This window comes from Giraffa tippelskirchi, chromosome 13 (genome assembly GCF_054371585.1).
Source record: "Giraffa tippelskirchi isolate mGirTip1 chromosome 13, T2T-mGirTip1v1.2.pri, whole genome shotgun sequence".
In the NCBI taxonomy this organism is placed as follows: Eukaryota; Metazoa; Chordata; class Mammalia; order Artiodactyla; family Giraffidae; genus Giraffa; species Giraffa tippelskirchi.
In genome coordinates, this window is record NC_137287.1 from 34,299,156 (window position 1) to 34,317,608 (window position 18,453).

Consider the following 18,453-nt stretch of genomic DNA (forward strand, 5'->3'; position numbering starts at 1 on the left):
CCCCCCAGGTTATTCTGTCCATGGGATTCTGCAGGCAAGAATACTGAAGTGAGTTGCTATGATCTCCTGCAGGAGATCTTCCCAACCCAGGGGATTGAACCTGGATCTCTTTTGCCTCCTGCATTGGCAGGTGGGTTCTCTACCACTAGTGCCACCTAGGAAACCTGTCCCGTGCTGTGTTAAGTCGTTTCAGTCATGTCCAACTCTGTGTGACACTATGGACTGTAGCCTGCCAGCCTTCTCTGTTTTGGGGATTCTCCAAGCAAGGAGTGGATTGCCATTTCATTCTCCAGGGGATCTTCCTGACCCAGGGATTGAACTGGTGTCTCTTACATCTAACCTTCATTGGCAGGTGGATTCTTTAGCACTAGTGCCACTATATATATTCTTTTTCATATTCTTTTACACTGTGGTTTATTACAGGATATTGAATATAGTTCTCTGTGCTATACAGTAGGACCTTGTTGCTTATGCATCCTATATATAATAGTTTGCAACTGCTAATCCCAAACCCTCAATCCTTCCCCCGCCACCACTCTCCATCCCCTCATCAACCACAGTCTGTTCTCTATAGCTGCAGACCTCGCAAGCTTTAATTCTAAAACTCTGCTCCTCAGCTTTGATGCCAGGTGTATCTGGACAGTCATCTACTAACGTCCGGCCTCTCATGATAGAAAATAAATGTGGAGCCCCAAGTTCTCAGCTGCTGGCTGCCCAACACCGTCTGACCCCTCCTGTGCAGGCCAGGAGACAGCTCCCGGAGGAGATGCTAAATCCGCAGCCCGGCTGCTGCCTGGAGCGCTAGAAGGGCATCCAATTCTAGCTGCAGCCTCCGGCCCCACCCGCCTCGCACTCTGCTCCTCTGGGTGAACCTTCTAAGATCTCAATAATTCACCGCAGTCACCGTGTTCAGACAGGTTGCACGGGAAGCCGAGTTCTGAGCCAAGGGTTTTGGCAGGTCTTAAAATATTTCCTTCTGTGCAACTGCAATCACGTCTCCATCACCGGCACCTGGGAGTGTAGGGCGGCAGAAAGAGCGGGAGGGATGAGGAACATACGCAGCCCCGGGTTTATAATTCAAGCTTGTCACCGACAGAACCAGGCACAGCCAATCTGGCTTGTACGTGAGATCTGCGGCAGAGGAAGCGATGCCTTTTTGGTTGTGTCTAGTTTATTCTTCCCCGCTAAACCAAGTGTAGGTCTGCTCCCAGAGGCAGCTCCTGATTTCTGCTACAATTCCAATGGCCAAAGCTCAGGAAATGCATGCATCAGTGTCCTCACTCAACTTGTTTAGACACTGTTTGCTACTCGTTTTTTTTTTTTCCCTAGAAAATGCCGGAAGGGGAGAGATAAGCACAGATAAGCACTTGAGAAGAGCTTGGTCTGTATGCCCTGTGACAAAGGGAATTTCATATGGTGGTGGATCCAGGGCAAATTATCCGAGAAGTCTTATTAAATATTAAAGTCCAAGAGGAAAAGATCAGTGTATGATTTTGTTGATTTTGTACATCACTCTTAGTAAAATGCTTGGTACTGTATGTGTTCAATAAACTGTTGAGTGAAAGGAAGGGAACAAAGAAAGAGGAAAAGAAAAAGAGAGAGAGATAGAAAGGTCTGATCAATCAAAGATCACTCAGTGATAGTATCAGAGGTGGGACTTAGTATTCAATCTGTGTATTGTGAAGACACTAGATGTGGCTGCCGACTCCTCTCTCTCTCTGTTATACACACACACACACAATGGCTGGGCTTATATATGTAACATCTGTGAAGTCTTGACTCTTTATGATCCCCCCCAAGTCTCAATAAAGTAATAACATTACCTTACATGTACTGAGATTTACTATATGCCAGCCATCATGCTAAATACTTTACATGAATTCTTTCATTCTTCATGAGATAGTTACTATTTTCATCTTTATTTCTATAGATGAGGAGTCCAAAACATGGCCTTCTTTGCTTCAATGTCACTCGACTCCTTTTTTTCTAACCACTTTTTAAAACAGAAGTATAGTTAATTTACAATGTTGTGTTAGTTTCAGGTGTACAGCAAATTGATTCAGTTGTACATATACATATACCTGTACTTTTCATATTCTTTTCCATTATAGGTTATTACAAGATATTGACTATAGTTCCTTGTGCTATACAGTAGGTCCTTGTTTGTCTACTCTGTAGACTATACTTTGTATATAGTGGTGTGTATCTGTTTATCCCAAACTCCTAGCTTCTCTCTCTGCTCACCTTCCACTCTCTTTCTCCTTTATTAACCACAAATTTGTTTTCTGTCTATTTCTGTTTTATAAAGAAGTTCATTTGTATTATTCTTTTAGATTTCATATATTAAGTGATATTATATGATATTTGCCTTTCAATGTCTCTCAAACTCTTACATGAAAGAGCCACACTTTAAAATAACACTGTCTGACTACTATCCCCACAATCACAATTTATTTACAAATGAAAGTTGACCTGGAGGGGGATGGAGGCCCATAGAGGTACAGACACCTACAATAATACCTACTAAGTCAGGGCAAAGGGGAGTTAAGCTCTGCCCAGTGACCTCCCCTCTGTTTCAAACTTCAATCATCAGTCTTTGTTATTTGAGAGCAGAGGCAGCATCAGCCTCTCTCCAGCTTTGCAGTGAGACGGGGGAGGCCCATGACCACACACGAACACAGATGTTCTACAAATTCTGTTGGGGATAAAATCTTTTGAAAGGGATGACATTAAATGGTTTAGTTGCAGGGGGACAGAAAGAAACTAAGACTAGACTAAGTATCAGAAAATGGGAGGGGGAGTGGGAATGGGGTATTTTATTGATTCATGCAACCGAAATCGTTTTGTCTGATTCAGATTGTTATAGATTCAACTGTAACTTATTCCAAGGGCCCAAATGATGTCATCTCTCTCTCTCTCTTTCTCTGTCATTTCTTAGATCTCTTTTCCTCTTTGTTGGTTTATTTCTCAACTAGACTTTCTACAGGTGAGTGCAAAGTGCTAGACTTACATAGTCTTTGTGTGTGTGTGCTCAGTCGCTCTGTCGTGTCTGACTCTTTGTGACCCCAAGAACTGTAGCCCACCAGGCTCCTATGTCCATGGGATTCTGCAGGCAAGAATACTGCAGTGAGTTGCCATTTCCTCCTCCAAGGGATCTTCCAGACCCAGAGATCAAACCTGCATCTCTTGCATCTCCTGCATTGGCAGGAGGATTCTTTACGACTGTACTACTTGGACAGCCCACAGACTTGCATAGACCTAGCTGTATTTGAAGTGAAAGTATCTCTTTCCTTGTGACTGTAGCAATCCCTGATTAGTTCTTCTTAGGTCTCATGCAGGCTCCTGCATCAATGGTTGTGTCCAAGAGGATAGGATGCTCTGATTAATTTGCTACAGTCACACGGTCATTTCATTGGTTAAGAAGACAAGTGGGCCAAAGTAGGAAATTTTGCAAAGGAAAAAAATTATTCTCTAACCAAAAGAAAGAGAAGGACCTTTGGGTAAGACAAGCCTATTTGCCTATCACAGACCTATGTTCACACTGTTTCTTGTCCATAAAAGGCTCAATAAAACCCTAAAGTCCTGCCCACGTGGCTTGTGAAGAACTATGGGTTTGACTCACTCATGTGATAGGGGTATCAGAAAAAAAATATTGTACTGCCTACTGACCATTTCTCCCAGAATCCTATCTTTATAGGAAGAGTTTATCATTTAGCATTTGAAAATCACTTCCATGGGTTTACACGTGTTCCCCTTCACATGTAAACCCATGGCTGATTCATGTCAATGTATGGCGAGAACTATTACAATATTGTAAAGTAATTAGCCCCCTACTAAAATAAATAAATTTATTTAAAAAAAAAAAAGAAAAAAAAAAGAAAAGAAAATCACTTCCCGGAATCTGAAATACTAGTGGTAAGAGAAGGTGAAAAAGCATGGATGTTAACTTGGCAGAAACACAAGTAAGGAAGAGCACTGTTCTTGGTTCATCACAGCATCCAGAGAGGTGATTTTTATTGGTGGCTTTCTCTAGCAAGATGGATGTCTTCATAAGCCTGAGAAAGAAAGAAAGCAGCAGAAAATGACACAAAGAAGCCGAGGAGAAAATGCGACAAGTACTGAAGCGAGTAGGAAATTGTTTTAAAGAATCAGAAATCCATGGGGAATACTGAACCACTTTTGTGCAAAGATGAGCTGGTGAGTGCAATTCCACAGTGGGTTCTGAGGCTTGAACATGAACTTGCATATGCTGGATATGCTTTCATCATCGTCTGAAGAATGATGGGCCTGTATGGACCAGAAGGATGTCATTAGAACCCTAAACTAGGTCTTCTTCACACTAGGATCTGAAGCTCTGAGATTAATCCTCTCTCAGCCAATGCACGATTTTATGTTCGTTCATGGTCCCCGCCCCTCTCCTGGGCTTCCCAGGGGCTCAGTGGTAAAGAACCCACCTGCCAATGCAGGTGGGTCAAGAAGATTCTGGGTCGGGAAGATCCCCTGGAGGAGGGCATGGCAACCCACTTCACTATTCTTGCCTGGAGAATCCCATGGACAGAGGAGTCTGGGGGGTTACAGTCCATGGGGTTGCAAAGAGTCAGACATGAGTGACCGAGCAAGCCCACACATCACGTCTCTTCCACTACTAAAAATTTTTGCACCTTGGCGTGTGACCATGAAGGTCTTTAGCTGACCTCTACATTATCATCCTAGAACCTGTGCTTTGGCATCTTACTTTAGATGACTTCTACTGGCGATCAGAAAAACAAAGAAGGAAACATGATAAATCAGTGAGAATGGTGGAATCTTTTGAAGGACTTGATCTTTGAATACATGAGTCCTTGACTGTCAACTGAGCAAGAAATTGTATCTTCTTTCGCTGAGTTGGGTCTCTTCAAACACAGTGGTAAGAAGTCATGGAGCCCATTTTATTTGACAATAGTCAGTGTTGCTATTAGTAAAGACTGGAAGGGGTGGGGACCTATTTCCCACATAAGAATGGGATTTTGCCTAAAGTATTATGTGATACCTTGGAGACACCACTGGATTTAAGTTGAGGAGATCAGGGTGAATTTAAATGGTATAATTACAGCCACAAGAATACCTACAACAACGCAGGTGCTACAATGCATGGGCATGATGCTTATCACATTTATACATTGTCTCAAATGATCCTTATGACAACCCTGTGAGTTTGATAGAATGTCTCTCCCATTTTGCAGATGGGGAAGTGGAGACTGAGGTAAAATAAGCCCTATGCTCTAGCCTACAGGACTACTTAATGAATGAGCTGGGATTTCTATCTAGCTGTTTCTGTCTCAAAGCCTACACTTAACAACACTTTTCTGTGTTGCTTGGGTGCTAATCCGTGTTCTCCCCTCATCTTATTTGCGATCCTGGCAAGTCATTTCCTTTCTAAATCTCTTCATCTGTAAAATGAGATTGATGTAAATCTCTGGAAATCAAGTTTGGAGATGTGAGAGCTTTTCTTTTTAAGGCCAAAACATTTTTCTGGTGCTCAGACAATGTTAAAAATATAGTCAAGGAGAAAAGAAAGTCTAGCTTCTATCTTTTAAGTAGTTTTATTTACTTATAAGTAAGAGGAAACATTTCACAGTGGTTCAAAGTCAATTCTCTAGAGTCATACTCTTTGGGTGCAAATCTCATGCCTGCCATTTTCCAGCTATGTGACTTTAGACCAACTCCACAATCTCTGTCTCAATCCCCTCATCCATGAAGGAGGAAGATAATAGTACCTTTCCCATAAGATGTTTGTAAAGAACAAGTAACTTTCTATTTGGAAAGCACGGAGATAAATCTCTAGGGAATAGTAAATGCTATGTCTGACTTAGCTATTATTATTCACTTATAGATTATTAGTCATAGTGATAGTAATTATACTTAATTATGTTTGTATGATCTCAGATCTACTAATTTCTCAGACAAGACTAGGGATCTATTCAGAAATTCTGGGAAGTCCACAGCATCCTGGAATAAAAGGATAGGAGCCCAAAGAACAACTCTCTGAGATTTCTTCCAATTCGAACATGGAATGAAAAGGAAAAATCCCCCTTGCCCCTAACCTCTTGATGGGTTGTACGTTAGTCACTCAGTCATGTATGCTGCTGCTCATGTTTAGTCACTCAGTCCTGTCTGACTCTTTGTGACCCCATGGACTATAGCCTGCCAGGCTCCTCTGTTCATGGAATTCTCCAGGCAAGGATGCTGCAGTGGATTGTCATTTCCTCCTGCAAACCTCTTGATATTGCAGAGCAACTTCTCAAGACTTCTCTGATGGAAAAAAAAATGTTTCTGGATAACTGTTGCTTTTTTTTTTCCCCTACTGGACTGCAGGCTCTTTGAGGAGGAAATCCATAGGTGATCCATGTTTGTAACTAACAAAGCTGTCCCTTCATCCCTGCTCTGGTCTAAAAAACACATGATCTTTCTTTAAAAAAAAAAAAGTTATTTATTTATTTGGCTGCACCGGGTCTTACCGGAGAAGGCAATGGCACCCCACTCCAGTACTCTTGCCTGGACAATCCCATGGACGGAGGAGCCTGGTAGGCTGCAGTCCATGGGGTCGCTAAGAGTCAGACATGACTGAGCAACTTCACTTTCACTTTTCCCTTTCATGCACTGGAGAAGGAAATGGCAACCCACTCAAGTACTCTTGCCTGGAGAATCCCAGGGGAGGCGGAGCCTGGTGGGCTGCCGTCTATGGGGTCGCACAGAGTCGGACACGACTGAAGCGACTTAGCAGTAGCAACAGCAACCGGGTCTTACTTGAGGCATGTGAGATCTAGTTCCCTGACCAAGGATCAAACCCAGGCCCCCTGCATTGAGAGTGTGGAGTCTTAGCCACTGGAGCACCAGGGAAGTTCCAAAAAACACATGGTCTTTTGAATTAGGCTTTTCTCAGGGTATATGCCCAGTAATGGGATTGCTGGGTCATATGGTAGTTTTATTTTTAGTTTCTTAGGGAACCTCCATAATGTTCTCCAGAGTGGCTGTATCAATTATGTTCATTGTAGCACTATTCACAACAGCCAGGACATGGAAGCAACCTAAACATTCAACAGATGAATATGATACATACAGACAATGGAATATTACTCAGCTATAAAAAGGAACAATATCGGATCATTTGTGGAGATGTGGGTGGACCTAGAATCTGTCATACTGAGTGAAGTAAGTCAGAAAGAAAAAAAACAAATATCACATATTAATATATATATATATATATATATATATATATATATATATATATGGAATCTAGAAAAATGGTACAGATGAACATATTTGCAGGAACAGACATACAAATGCAGGGAACAGACATGTGGACTGAGGTTGGGGGGAGGGGAGGTGGGATGAACTTGGAGAGTAGGACTGACATTTATACACTTCCATGCGTAAAACAGATAGCTCTTGGGAAGCTGCTGTATAGCACAGGGCACCTAGCTCAGTGTTCTGTGATGACCTAGATGGGTGGGATGGGGGTCAGGATGGAGGTTCAACAGGGAAGGGATATAGGTATACATATAGCTGATTCACATCGTCGTACAGCAGAAATTAACACAACATTGTAAAGCAATTATCTTCCAATTAAAAAAAAAACAAAAACATGGTCTTGTAAATAGTAGCTGTTCAACCAGTATGTGAAGAAAGAAGGGAAGAATTTGAGATTTATACATTATACAGTGCCTGTTCTAAACAAGGTTGCCTGGCAATTTTCCAGATGACAAAAGTACAAAACCCAGCTGGGTATGCGGAGCGAGGAGTGAGAGAAACGAACAGGACTGGAGTCACCGCATCGAGGTGGAAACTGAGGACGTGGAGCAGAGGAGCATCAGCTGCAGCCTCGCCCAGCAGTGACCTCTGGACACTATCTCTTGGTGCTCCCTCCCTTTCTTAGCATCCTCTTCCTGCCCATCCTCTGCTTCTCTGGGGCATCCATGGCACAGGAACTAAGACCTCCTTCCCTCCCTCCCCAGCCCCATTTTCTCACTCTCAGGATCTTCCTCCTGGACACTTCCACCCAGAAAACCTCACTGAATCCTGAGTTGGGATACAGCCTCTGTCTGCATCTGTGCTGAACCCTGTGCCATGGCAGTGAGCTCTGATTTAGAACAGGAATTAAGAATGTGGTCCTTGAGCCGTGCTGATAGGGCTCACTTCCTTGCTCACTCTGATGCTTACTGGGTGCATGACTCTAAGCTCTCTCTGCCTCACTTTACCCTTCCAGAAAATGGGCATAATAGCAATCACACTACCTGCCTTAGGGGATTTCTGTGAGGGGGATTAAACTCAGGTCTGTGCTCAACATGCAGGAATCATCACGTTGAGCCCTAATGGCAGAGAGTGAAGAGGAACTAAAGAGCCTCTCAGTGAAGGTGAAAGAAGAGAGTGAAAAAGCTGGCTTAAAACTCAACATTCAAAAAACTAAGATCATGGCATCCAGTCCCATCACTTCGTGGCAAACAGATGTGGAAAAAAATGGAAACAGTGGCAGATTTTATTTTCTTGGGCTCCAAAATCACTGCAGATGGTGACTGCAGCCATGAAATTAAAAGATGCTTGCTCCTCAGAAGAAAAGTTGTGACAAATCTAGAAAGCATATTAAAAAGCAGAGACATCACTTTGCCGAAGAAGGTCCATGTAGTCAAAGCTATGGTTATGGCAGTTGTCGTGTATGGATATGAGAGCTGGACCATAAAGAAGGCTGAGCACCAAATTGATGCTTTTGAACTGTAGTGTTGGAGAAGACTCTTGAGAATACCTTGGAGAGCAAAAAGATCAAACCAGTCAATCCTATAGGAAATCAACCCTGAATATTCACTGGAAGGACTGAGGCTGAAGCTGAAACTCCAATACTTTGGCCATCTGATGGGAAGAGCCAACACATTGGAAAAGAACCTGATGCTGGGAAAGGTTGAAGGCAAGAGGAGAAGTGGGCAACAGAGGATGAGATGCTTGAATGACATCACCGACTCAATGGACATGAGTCTGAGCAAACTCTGGGAGTTGGTGACGGACAGGGAAGCCAGGTGTGCTGCAGTCTATGGGGTCGTAAAGAGCTGGACATGACTTAGCGACTCTTTACCACTATGCCACTTGGGAAACCCCGAGAACTACACTATTTTATCCCAATCATCAGGTCTCTCAATAAAGTGAACCTTGTCTCCCTGGACAGCACAGATGTAGCTTGGTGGGCAAGTAGAGGCTTTGGGCAAAGACATACCCTCCCTGTATCAGCCATGTTGGCCTTATGTCCATATTATCTCCTACTGTTCATCATCACTGCTTTCATTTGGACTTCTCCAGCCACTGATCGGATCCCTGCCATTCATCACAGAACTTCCTATTGAGTTTCCTTGTCTCCAATGACTCCTTCTGCTCATATGCCCTACATATTGCAAGATAAATCCTAAAATGGAAATTCAGTGATTGCATACCTCCCTGTCTCTCCCACTAGACTGGAAATGTATGACATCTTTCCTTCTGCCCACAGTACCAGAATAGTACAAAACAGGTGTTTAAGTGTCTGAACTTTACTTTCCCCTTTTTCCTATGTTTATATCCTCAACCCTTAGAAAAGAACAATCCATATGCCCACCAGGAGGGAAACAGATAAATATATAGTGACTTATTCATAAAACAGAATGGTGACTAAAAGATGAAATCAAAGAAATAGATCTCCTTGTATGAGCCTGGATGGATCCCCAAGTAGGATCTTGAGAGAACCAAGTCAAAATGATATGCATAATATGTGCAATTTGTCTAAGTTTATAACACTATTGTTGTTGTTGTTTAGTTGTCAAGTTGTGTTAGACTCTTGTGATCCCATGAACTGTAGCCCATCAGGCTCCTCTGTCCATGGGATTTCCTAGGCAAGAATATTGCAGTGGGTTGCTATTTCCTTCTCCATTATAATATTCTACAACTATTTATATTTTGATGGTTAGCGAAAGTATATAAAATATGGATTATATATACAAAAAATGTATTTGTATCCCTTAGAGGAGAGGTAGAAAAATATCTTTGAGAGAAGGTAGTATGTAAAATTTGGCTTTATTTACTACTATATATATATATATATATATATATATAGAGAGAGAGAGAGAGAGAGAGAGAGAGAAGACAGAGCCAGGCAAACGGTGTGGTATATGTATGTGTGTGTATATATTTATATATATACATATCTCAAGAAATATTGTTGAATGAATGAATGAATGAAAGTCTTTGCTGTTTATCCATTTTCTAGGTCATCTCAAAGGTAGAAAAATCCACTTGGAACCAAAACCTCTGTTTAGTAAGAACGATTTGGCCCCTTCCCCACCTCTCTTGGAGACCTTCCCTGGTGGCTCAGTAGTACAGAATGTGACTGCAATGCAGAAGATGCAGGTTCAATTCCTGGGTCAGGAAGATCCCCTGGAGGAGGAAATGACAACCCGCTCCAGTGTTTTGCCTGAAAAATTCCATGGACAAAGCCTGGTGGGCTACAGTCCAAGGGGCTGCAAAGAGTCAGACACAATTGAATATGTACCATACCGCTCTTGGAAACCTACAATGGTCTCAGACACAGTTTTAAGTAAAAACACACAAAATGAAGTGGATATTTTATAACTCTGAATTTATTCAGTTCAAAGGGCTGACATTAATCTAACGTTGTTGCCTTATTTTCCTGGTGTTCAAATGTTCTTTCTTCCATGAAATTATGATATTCAATAGCTGCTTTAAACGATATACTCAATTAGCAAAATGAAAACTTGGCTACTCTTTGAGGGCCCCCTAGATATGCCGAACTCATTCTTATTCCTCCAATGATCTGGCCTTTTCCTCTCTCCCCATGCCTTACCACTGAGTTGAAAGAATTCATTATTCAGGGCTTGAATTAAAAAAAAATTGCCTGCTTCCAGAAATATTTCCTGACTCTGCAGACTTTTTGCATCTCCCTGGAAAAGATGTCACATTGTGTCCGTCACTTTTCAGACGATTCCTCACTTGAGTATTTACTAAGTCAGAGTGAGTCTCCTCCATTCTAGCAAATTATAAGTTTCATGAGCACAAGAATGGTCCTTATCTGCAATATAAGCACTATTCTTGTGCTCATGAAGCTTATAATCTATTCAGTGCTCTGTGGTGAAGGAAATTCAAAATAGAGGGGATATATGTATATGTATGGGCTTCCCAGACGGCTTAGTGGTAAAGAATCTGCCTTCAGTGAAGAAGGCTGTGTTCAATTCCTGGGTCAGGAAGATCCCCTGGAAGAGGGTATGGCAACCCACTCCAGTATTCTTGCCTGGGAAATCCCATGGACAGAGGAGCCTGGCAGACTACATTCCATAGACGCTTTCACTTTTACAGTCGTGAGTCAGACACAAGTTAGCCACTAGACAACAAAATGTATACACATATCTGATTCACTTTGCTGTACTGTAGAAACTAATACAACATTGTAACGAAACTATATTTCAATAAAAAAATTTTTTAAACTAGTGCTTATCTTTTCCACCAATGAACCCACTGGACCTAATACCATGTGTAGAATATAGTAGTGATGCAATAGAATATTTGCTAAATGAATGAATGAACATGAGCCAACAGCAAATTTAGGGGAGAGGGCTAGTTTCTTTACCTCAGTTATCCTCAAATCTACACCAAGCACTCTTTCATTATTCTGGCCCCATTTTCCTTGGGAATGACAATAGGCAGGTGAGCAGATGACAAGGCAAGCTTATGGTTCCCGGTTCCCTCCTGCCCATCCATCTGCCTTGCAGCACCTGTGTACTTTGAACATTAAAAAGGAGCTAAGCAGATGTTTTATGTGCATTTACTTTAAGTTATCTCAGCCGTTTCTCATAAGGAGCTCATGAGTTGTTATTTTATTAGATTCATTGTATTCATGAAGAAATTGGAGCTTAAAGAAATTAGATCACTTGTTCACCCAAGTTTATGTAACAGTACACAGCAGGGCTGGTGTCAGAGCTCAGCTATCTCTGATTGCCAAGACCACATCATTTTGCAGGCTTTGTGGGTCATTGCACATCAAGTACCTCATTTCTCTCATTCCTCTCATTTTCCCACTTAATATAACTCATTATTATTACATTGAGGTCCTTGGTTTTGCTTTGTTTGTTTGTTGTCATCCCTAGCTCTGGTGATATTGCCACATGAATCAGTGTCTGAAAATTTCTGGATGCTTCCCCTTGTACCTACATATCTGTACCTGCATCTCTATCTCTATCATATATATATATATATGTATATTAATATATCTGTGTTAATCTATCCATCCATCCATCCATCCATTTTATCTATCTTTTCTATCAATCCATTCACCCAACCATCTATTCATCCATTTTCTCTAGCTACCCATCTATCTATCTGTCTGTCTCTATGTCCACTGATTGATCTATCCATCCATTTTCCCTCTCTATCTATTTAATCTATCTAGAGTATCTTGGCCATTTTGTTTAACACAGAATCACACACCACTCAAGCTTTAAAGTCAGATTCAAAAAATGACTTCAGTCCTGACTCTGGCACTTGCCAGTCATAGATCTTGGGTCATGAACCTGAACCTGTTGACCATGGGTCTTATTTGTTAATCATCTCCAAACATAGAGTTACTCAACCTGGTGTTTAGGTATGTGAAAAAGTGAAAGTACTAGTCTCTCAGTCAGGTCTGACTCTTTGCAACCACATGGACAGTAGTCTGCCAGGCTCCTCTGTCCATGGAATTCTCCAGGCAAGAATACTGGAGTGGGTAGCCATTCCTCTCTCTGGGGGATCTTCCCGACCCAGGGATCGAACCCAGGTCTCCTGCACTGCAAGCAGATTCTTTACCAGCTGAACAAACATACCAAAATATTTATTCGTCCTTGGATCTGTGCAGGATTTTCACAGGGAGCTCTACTTTTAAAATCCATCTACACAACTGTTAAGTAGAAAGAGGCAGAGAGCAGTAGCTATCTGGATCTGCTAGAGACCCAGGGATATTAATAAAAAACGTAAAGTTTAGGACTTCCCTGGTGGGACAATGGGTAAGAATCCACCTATCTTCCTGATGGTAAAGAATTAACCTGCAATGCAGGAGACCCAGAAGATGTAGGCTCGATTCCTGGGTCTGGAATATCCCCTGGAGGAGGCCATGGCAACCCACTCCAATATTCTTGCCTACAGAATTTCACGGGCAGAGAAGCCTGGCGGGCTACAGTCCAAAGGGTCGCAAGAGTTGGACACAACTAAGCAACATGGCACGCACTCATGCCAATAGAGGGGATGTGGGTTCAATCCCTGGTCTGGGAAGATTCCACATGCTGCAGAGCAAGTAAACCTGCGTGTGCCCCAGCTACTGAGATGCCTACAACTGCAGAAGCATGCGCCGTAGAGCCTGTACTCCACAACAAGAGAAGCTACAATAAGAAGCCTGTACACCACACCTAGAGAGTAGCCCTTGCTCACCACAACTAAGTAGGCAAACACGCAGCAATGAAGACCCATCACAGTCAGATAAAGTGTAAATAAATAAAATTTTTAAAGTAAAGTTTATATTCAATATTAGCTGTGGAAAATTCTGAAAGAGATGGGAATACCAGACCATCTGACCTGTCTCTTGAGAAACCTGTATGCAGGTCAGGAAGCAACCAGTTAGAACTGGACATGGAACAACAGACTGGTTCCAAATAGGAAAAGGAGTACGTCAAGGCTGCATATTGTCACCCTGTTTATTTAACTTCTATGCAGAGTACATCATGAGAAATGCTGGGCTGGAAGAAACACAAGCTGGAATCAAGATTGCTGGGAGAAATAGCAATAACCTCAGATATGCAGATGACACCACCCTTATGGCAGAAAGTGAAGAAGAACTAAAGAGCCTCTTGATGAAAGTGAAAGAGGAGAGTGAAAAAGTTGGCTTAAAGCTCAACATTCAGAAAACTAAGATCATGGCATCTGGTCCCATCACTTCATGGGAAATAGATGGGGAAACAGTGCAAACAGTGTCAGATTTTATTTTTTGGGGCTCCAAAATCACTGCTGACGGTGATTGCAGCCATGAAATTAAAAGACGCTTACTCCTTGGAAGGAAGGTTATGACCAACCTAGATAACATATTTAAAAGCAGAGACATTACTTTGTCAACAAAGGTCCATCTAGTCAAGGCTTTGGTTTTTCCAGTGGTCATGTATGAATATGAGAGTTGGACGGTGAAGAAAGCTGAGCCCCGCAGAATTGATGCTTTTGAACTGTGGTGTTGGAGAAGACTCTTGAGAGTCCCTTGGACTGCAAGGAGATCCAACCAGTCCATCCTAAAGGGGATCAGTCCTGGGTGTTCATTGGAAGGACTGATGTTGAAGCTGAAACTCCAATACTTTGGCCACCTGATGCAAAGAGTTGACTCATTGGAAAAGACCCTAATGCTGGGATGGACTGGGGGCAGAAGGAGAAGGGGACAAGAGAGGATGAGATGATTGGATGGTATCACCGACTCGATGGACATGGGTTTGGGTAAACTCTGGGAGTTGGTGATGGACAGGGAGGCCTGGCATGCTGCGATTCATGGGGTCGCAAAGGGTCAGACACGACTGAGCAACTGAACTGAACTGAATGGATCACCATGCTCTTATTCCACTTATCCCTTCAAATTCACTGAGGCACCATTCAACACAAGATGGAGTAGGATTGCATCAAGTCAAGACCTTTCCCATCTCAGCAGAATTAGGGAAAGATGAGGAAACCATGGAGATGCTTGGCATGGACAGAGCCAGGTGCCAAGAGAGGCCAGCCTGGCACTGGAAAGGGGTCATTAGCTAAGGCTGGCTCTCCATTCTAGATGGTTCCATGGGACCTCTACTCTGTTTCTCATGGTCTCTTTTTCTGCTACTTGTTTTATCTTGCTCTCTGAGAAGCCATATTTACCTTCATAGCTCCTTGGTCCCAAGTGATCACCTCTTTGAAATATCAAGGGTTGACAGTTCAACTGGTCCTATTGGATGAGATTTTATTCCTAAGGCAGCCAACACTATGGGAGAAGGGAATGTGATATCACACATGTGATATATACACAGACATTCTTTCATGTACACATGACATATACATATCCATCCTTCCATACACATGTGATAACAGAAGCGCATCTGTGAGTGGCAGAAAATCATTAGAAAAGGGGAACTCTGGGATGACCAGAACCCCCAAATTGTCTATTCTATCCCCCCATCTCATGCTCATTTGTGTCCAACTATTTGTGACCCCATTTATTCTACTGTAGCCCATCTGGCTCCTCTGTCCATGGAATTTTTACAGGGTGTATATATAGAAATATAGACCATATTGCTCTGAGATCTTCTTATATATATGTATATAATCTCCTTGTAATAGAAGTGGGGATATGGCCATAGAAAAATGTTTGGTTACAGCTAAATGTCTTGTTTTTTATACAATCAGGACCCAGGGTTAGAACTTCTATCTGTTTTCTGAGACGGTAATCTTTATATTCTAACCCTAGCCAGTCATATCTACACACAACTTCCCTGGCACGAAAATGCTCTCTTCACCCAATCCTGAAAAATATTATTTTACCAATTCAAATATGTCAGGGATTTTATTGCATTTGCATTTCAAACCTGATAAAATCATTTTCGGGTGACATTTTTCCTTGAAGGCAACTTCAAATTGAATATTTTTTTCCCCTTGTTATCTCTCTCTCCCTTTCCAGTCCAACTTCACTTTCAGATTGCAAATCACTCGCTATCAAGAGAAAGGCAATGATGCACTGTTTCCATCATTCCCTCCCTGGTCTGAGAAGAGGTTCAGCTTTGCATTTCCAACGGAGGGCTAGACTTATAGGAAATCTTTTGCAAGCACTTTCAGATATCTTCATCACTTGTATCTCACAAGGTGATCATGGCTTTTTGCCAAGTACTTACAAGTGACAACTCCTATCATGCGGCAAAGAAACACATTCAGGGATCCACCCTTTATCCATGATCCTTATTTTTTACTTCTTTTAAGCACTCATAACAAAATAAAATACAGGCTTAGAGTCAGATAGGGCATTCCAGGTGACGCTAGTCATAAAGAAACCCGCCAGACAATGCAGGAGATATACAAGACATGAGTTTAACCCCTGGGTCATGAAGATCTCCTGGAGATAGGGCATGGCAATCCATTGGAAAGATTGAAGGCAGGAAGAGAAAGGGACGACAGAGGATGAGATGGTTGGATGGCATCACCGACTTGATGGACATGAAGTTGAGCAAGCTCCAGGAGTTAGTGACGGACAGGGAAGCCTGGCGTGCTGCAGTCCATGGGGTCGCAAAGAGTCGGACACAGCTGAGCGACTGAACAGAACTCACTCCATTATTCTTACCTGAAGAATCCCATGGACAGAGGAGGCTTACGGGGTACAATTCACAGGGTCACAGATAGTCAGACATGAATAAAGTGACTTAGCACACACGCAGAGAGTCAGATAGTTCTATATGCGAAATCCTTTTCGTAAGTGACAAATGAGAAGAGTGCAGACTAAAGCACATGGTATTTGAGACGATTCAATAAACTAACACCTCATATGGTGCACACATGAATGTAAGCTATTAGGAAGTTCTTTTTGATCTGTTTACATCATCTCTTTACAGACATGTTCTCAGGAAGATTTCTAATAAGAACTGTTTACATTGGGAAACTCCCAGTGTTTAGTAAGAGAAAAAAAATAAAGTGAAAATGAAAGTCGCTCAGTCATGTCCAACTCTTTGCAATCCCATGGACTATACTGTCCATGGACTTCTCCAGGCCAGAACCCTGCATTGGGTAGCCGTTCCCTTCTCCAGGTGCTCTTCTCAACCTAGGGATAGCACCCAGGTCTCCTGCATTGCAAGCAAATTCTTTACCAGCTGAGCCACAAGGGAAGCCCAGCAATACTGGGGTGGGTAGCCTATCCCTTCTCTAGAGGATCTTCCCAACCCAGGAATTGAACTGGGGTCTCCTGCATTGCAGGGAGATTCTTTACCAACTGAGCTATCAGAGGAGTCCAAGAGGAAAAAAAGGAGACTTAGAATCAGAACACTGAGTGACACAGACTGCATGACTCAACCTCTTAGAGCTTTGTTTTCATCTCTGTCAAAGGAAGGCAGCTTGTAGGGTTGGTGTGAAGATGCACATAGATGTGAACCCAAGAATATCTCTGCAATCTTCAAGACATTGTTCTTGCCATTGTTCCTAAGAGATGATTCGTATAGAACTTCTCCTATGTGCTAGGCATGGAGCCAGAATGTGATAGGCTTTGTCCTACGGTATTTTTACTCTGCCGGGTGCATTCTATTCTACTTGACACATAAAGAAACGGAGACACTAAGAAGTCAAACTCTTACCTCTGCAGGTAGCAGAGCCAGATTCATCCCCACATTGCTGTCTTTGCTGTTACTGTCACCATATTCACTCTGCAAGAGGTACAGGTCTTCTAAACCCTAAAATTAAAAGGGAAAACAAACGGAAATTATTATGAAAGAAGCACAAGGAACTGAACGCTCAGAGAAAAATGTTCTTGGCACTTCCTCAAAATACTAATTGAAAGCTTGTTTAAACACCCAGGACTGTCAGCCAGATGGTGAAACATATAATTAAAATAATTACCCTAAATCTGGCAATCTAGAATTATCATTTATTATTATTAATATAGCACCTATTCATACAGAATTAACTTTTTTTTAACTTCAAATTTCTTCTGTAATATTTATTACAGCCCCATAAGCATGAGAATTATCTCTCTTTGGGATAAAAATCTTTTTAAAAAATAATTATTTATTTATATTTTTTGGTTGTGCTGGGTCTTTGTTGCTGTGTGAGCTTTTCTCTAGTTGCAGCGAGTGGAGGCTACTCTCTAGCTGTGGCGCACAGGCTTTCTCATTGAAATGGCTTCTTTTGTTGCAGAACATGGTCTCTAGGCCCATGGGCTTCAGTAGCCCATGTGAGCTCATTAATAGCAGCTCCCTGGCTCTAGAGGACAGGCTCAGTAATTGTGGAGCACAGGCTTAGTTGCTCTGAGGCATATGGGATCTTCCTGGGTCAGGGATCAAACCCTTGTCTATTGCACTGGAGCTACCAGGGAAGCCCTGGGATAGTCTTTATAACTTTCCTTTACGTTAACATTCACCTCACAGAGTGTTTCCTTCAGTGTGAAGGGATTTACCCAGCAATTCTGCCATCGTGGACAGGTCATTCCCATTTCAAAGATGGGAATGTTAATGCCCTGTATATGTCAACGACTATTAAATTATTGGGCAGGGAAGTGGTTTCTTAATGCCTAACTCCATTCAGACTGAACTTTTTGAATTATGAAGGTCAAAAAAATAACATGAAATTAATGTGCAAGGGTGTTCAATGTCAGCCCGCTTATTAGAACAAAACCTTGGAAAATCTCTAGATTCTCAATTTTAGGAAGAAGGTTATGTA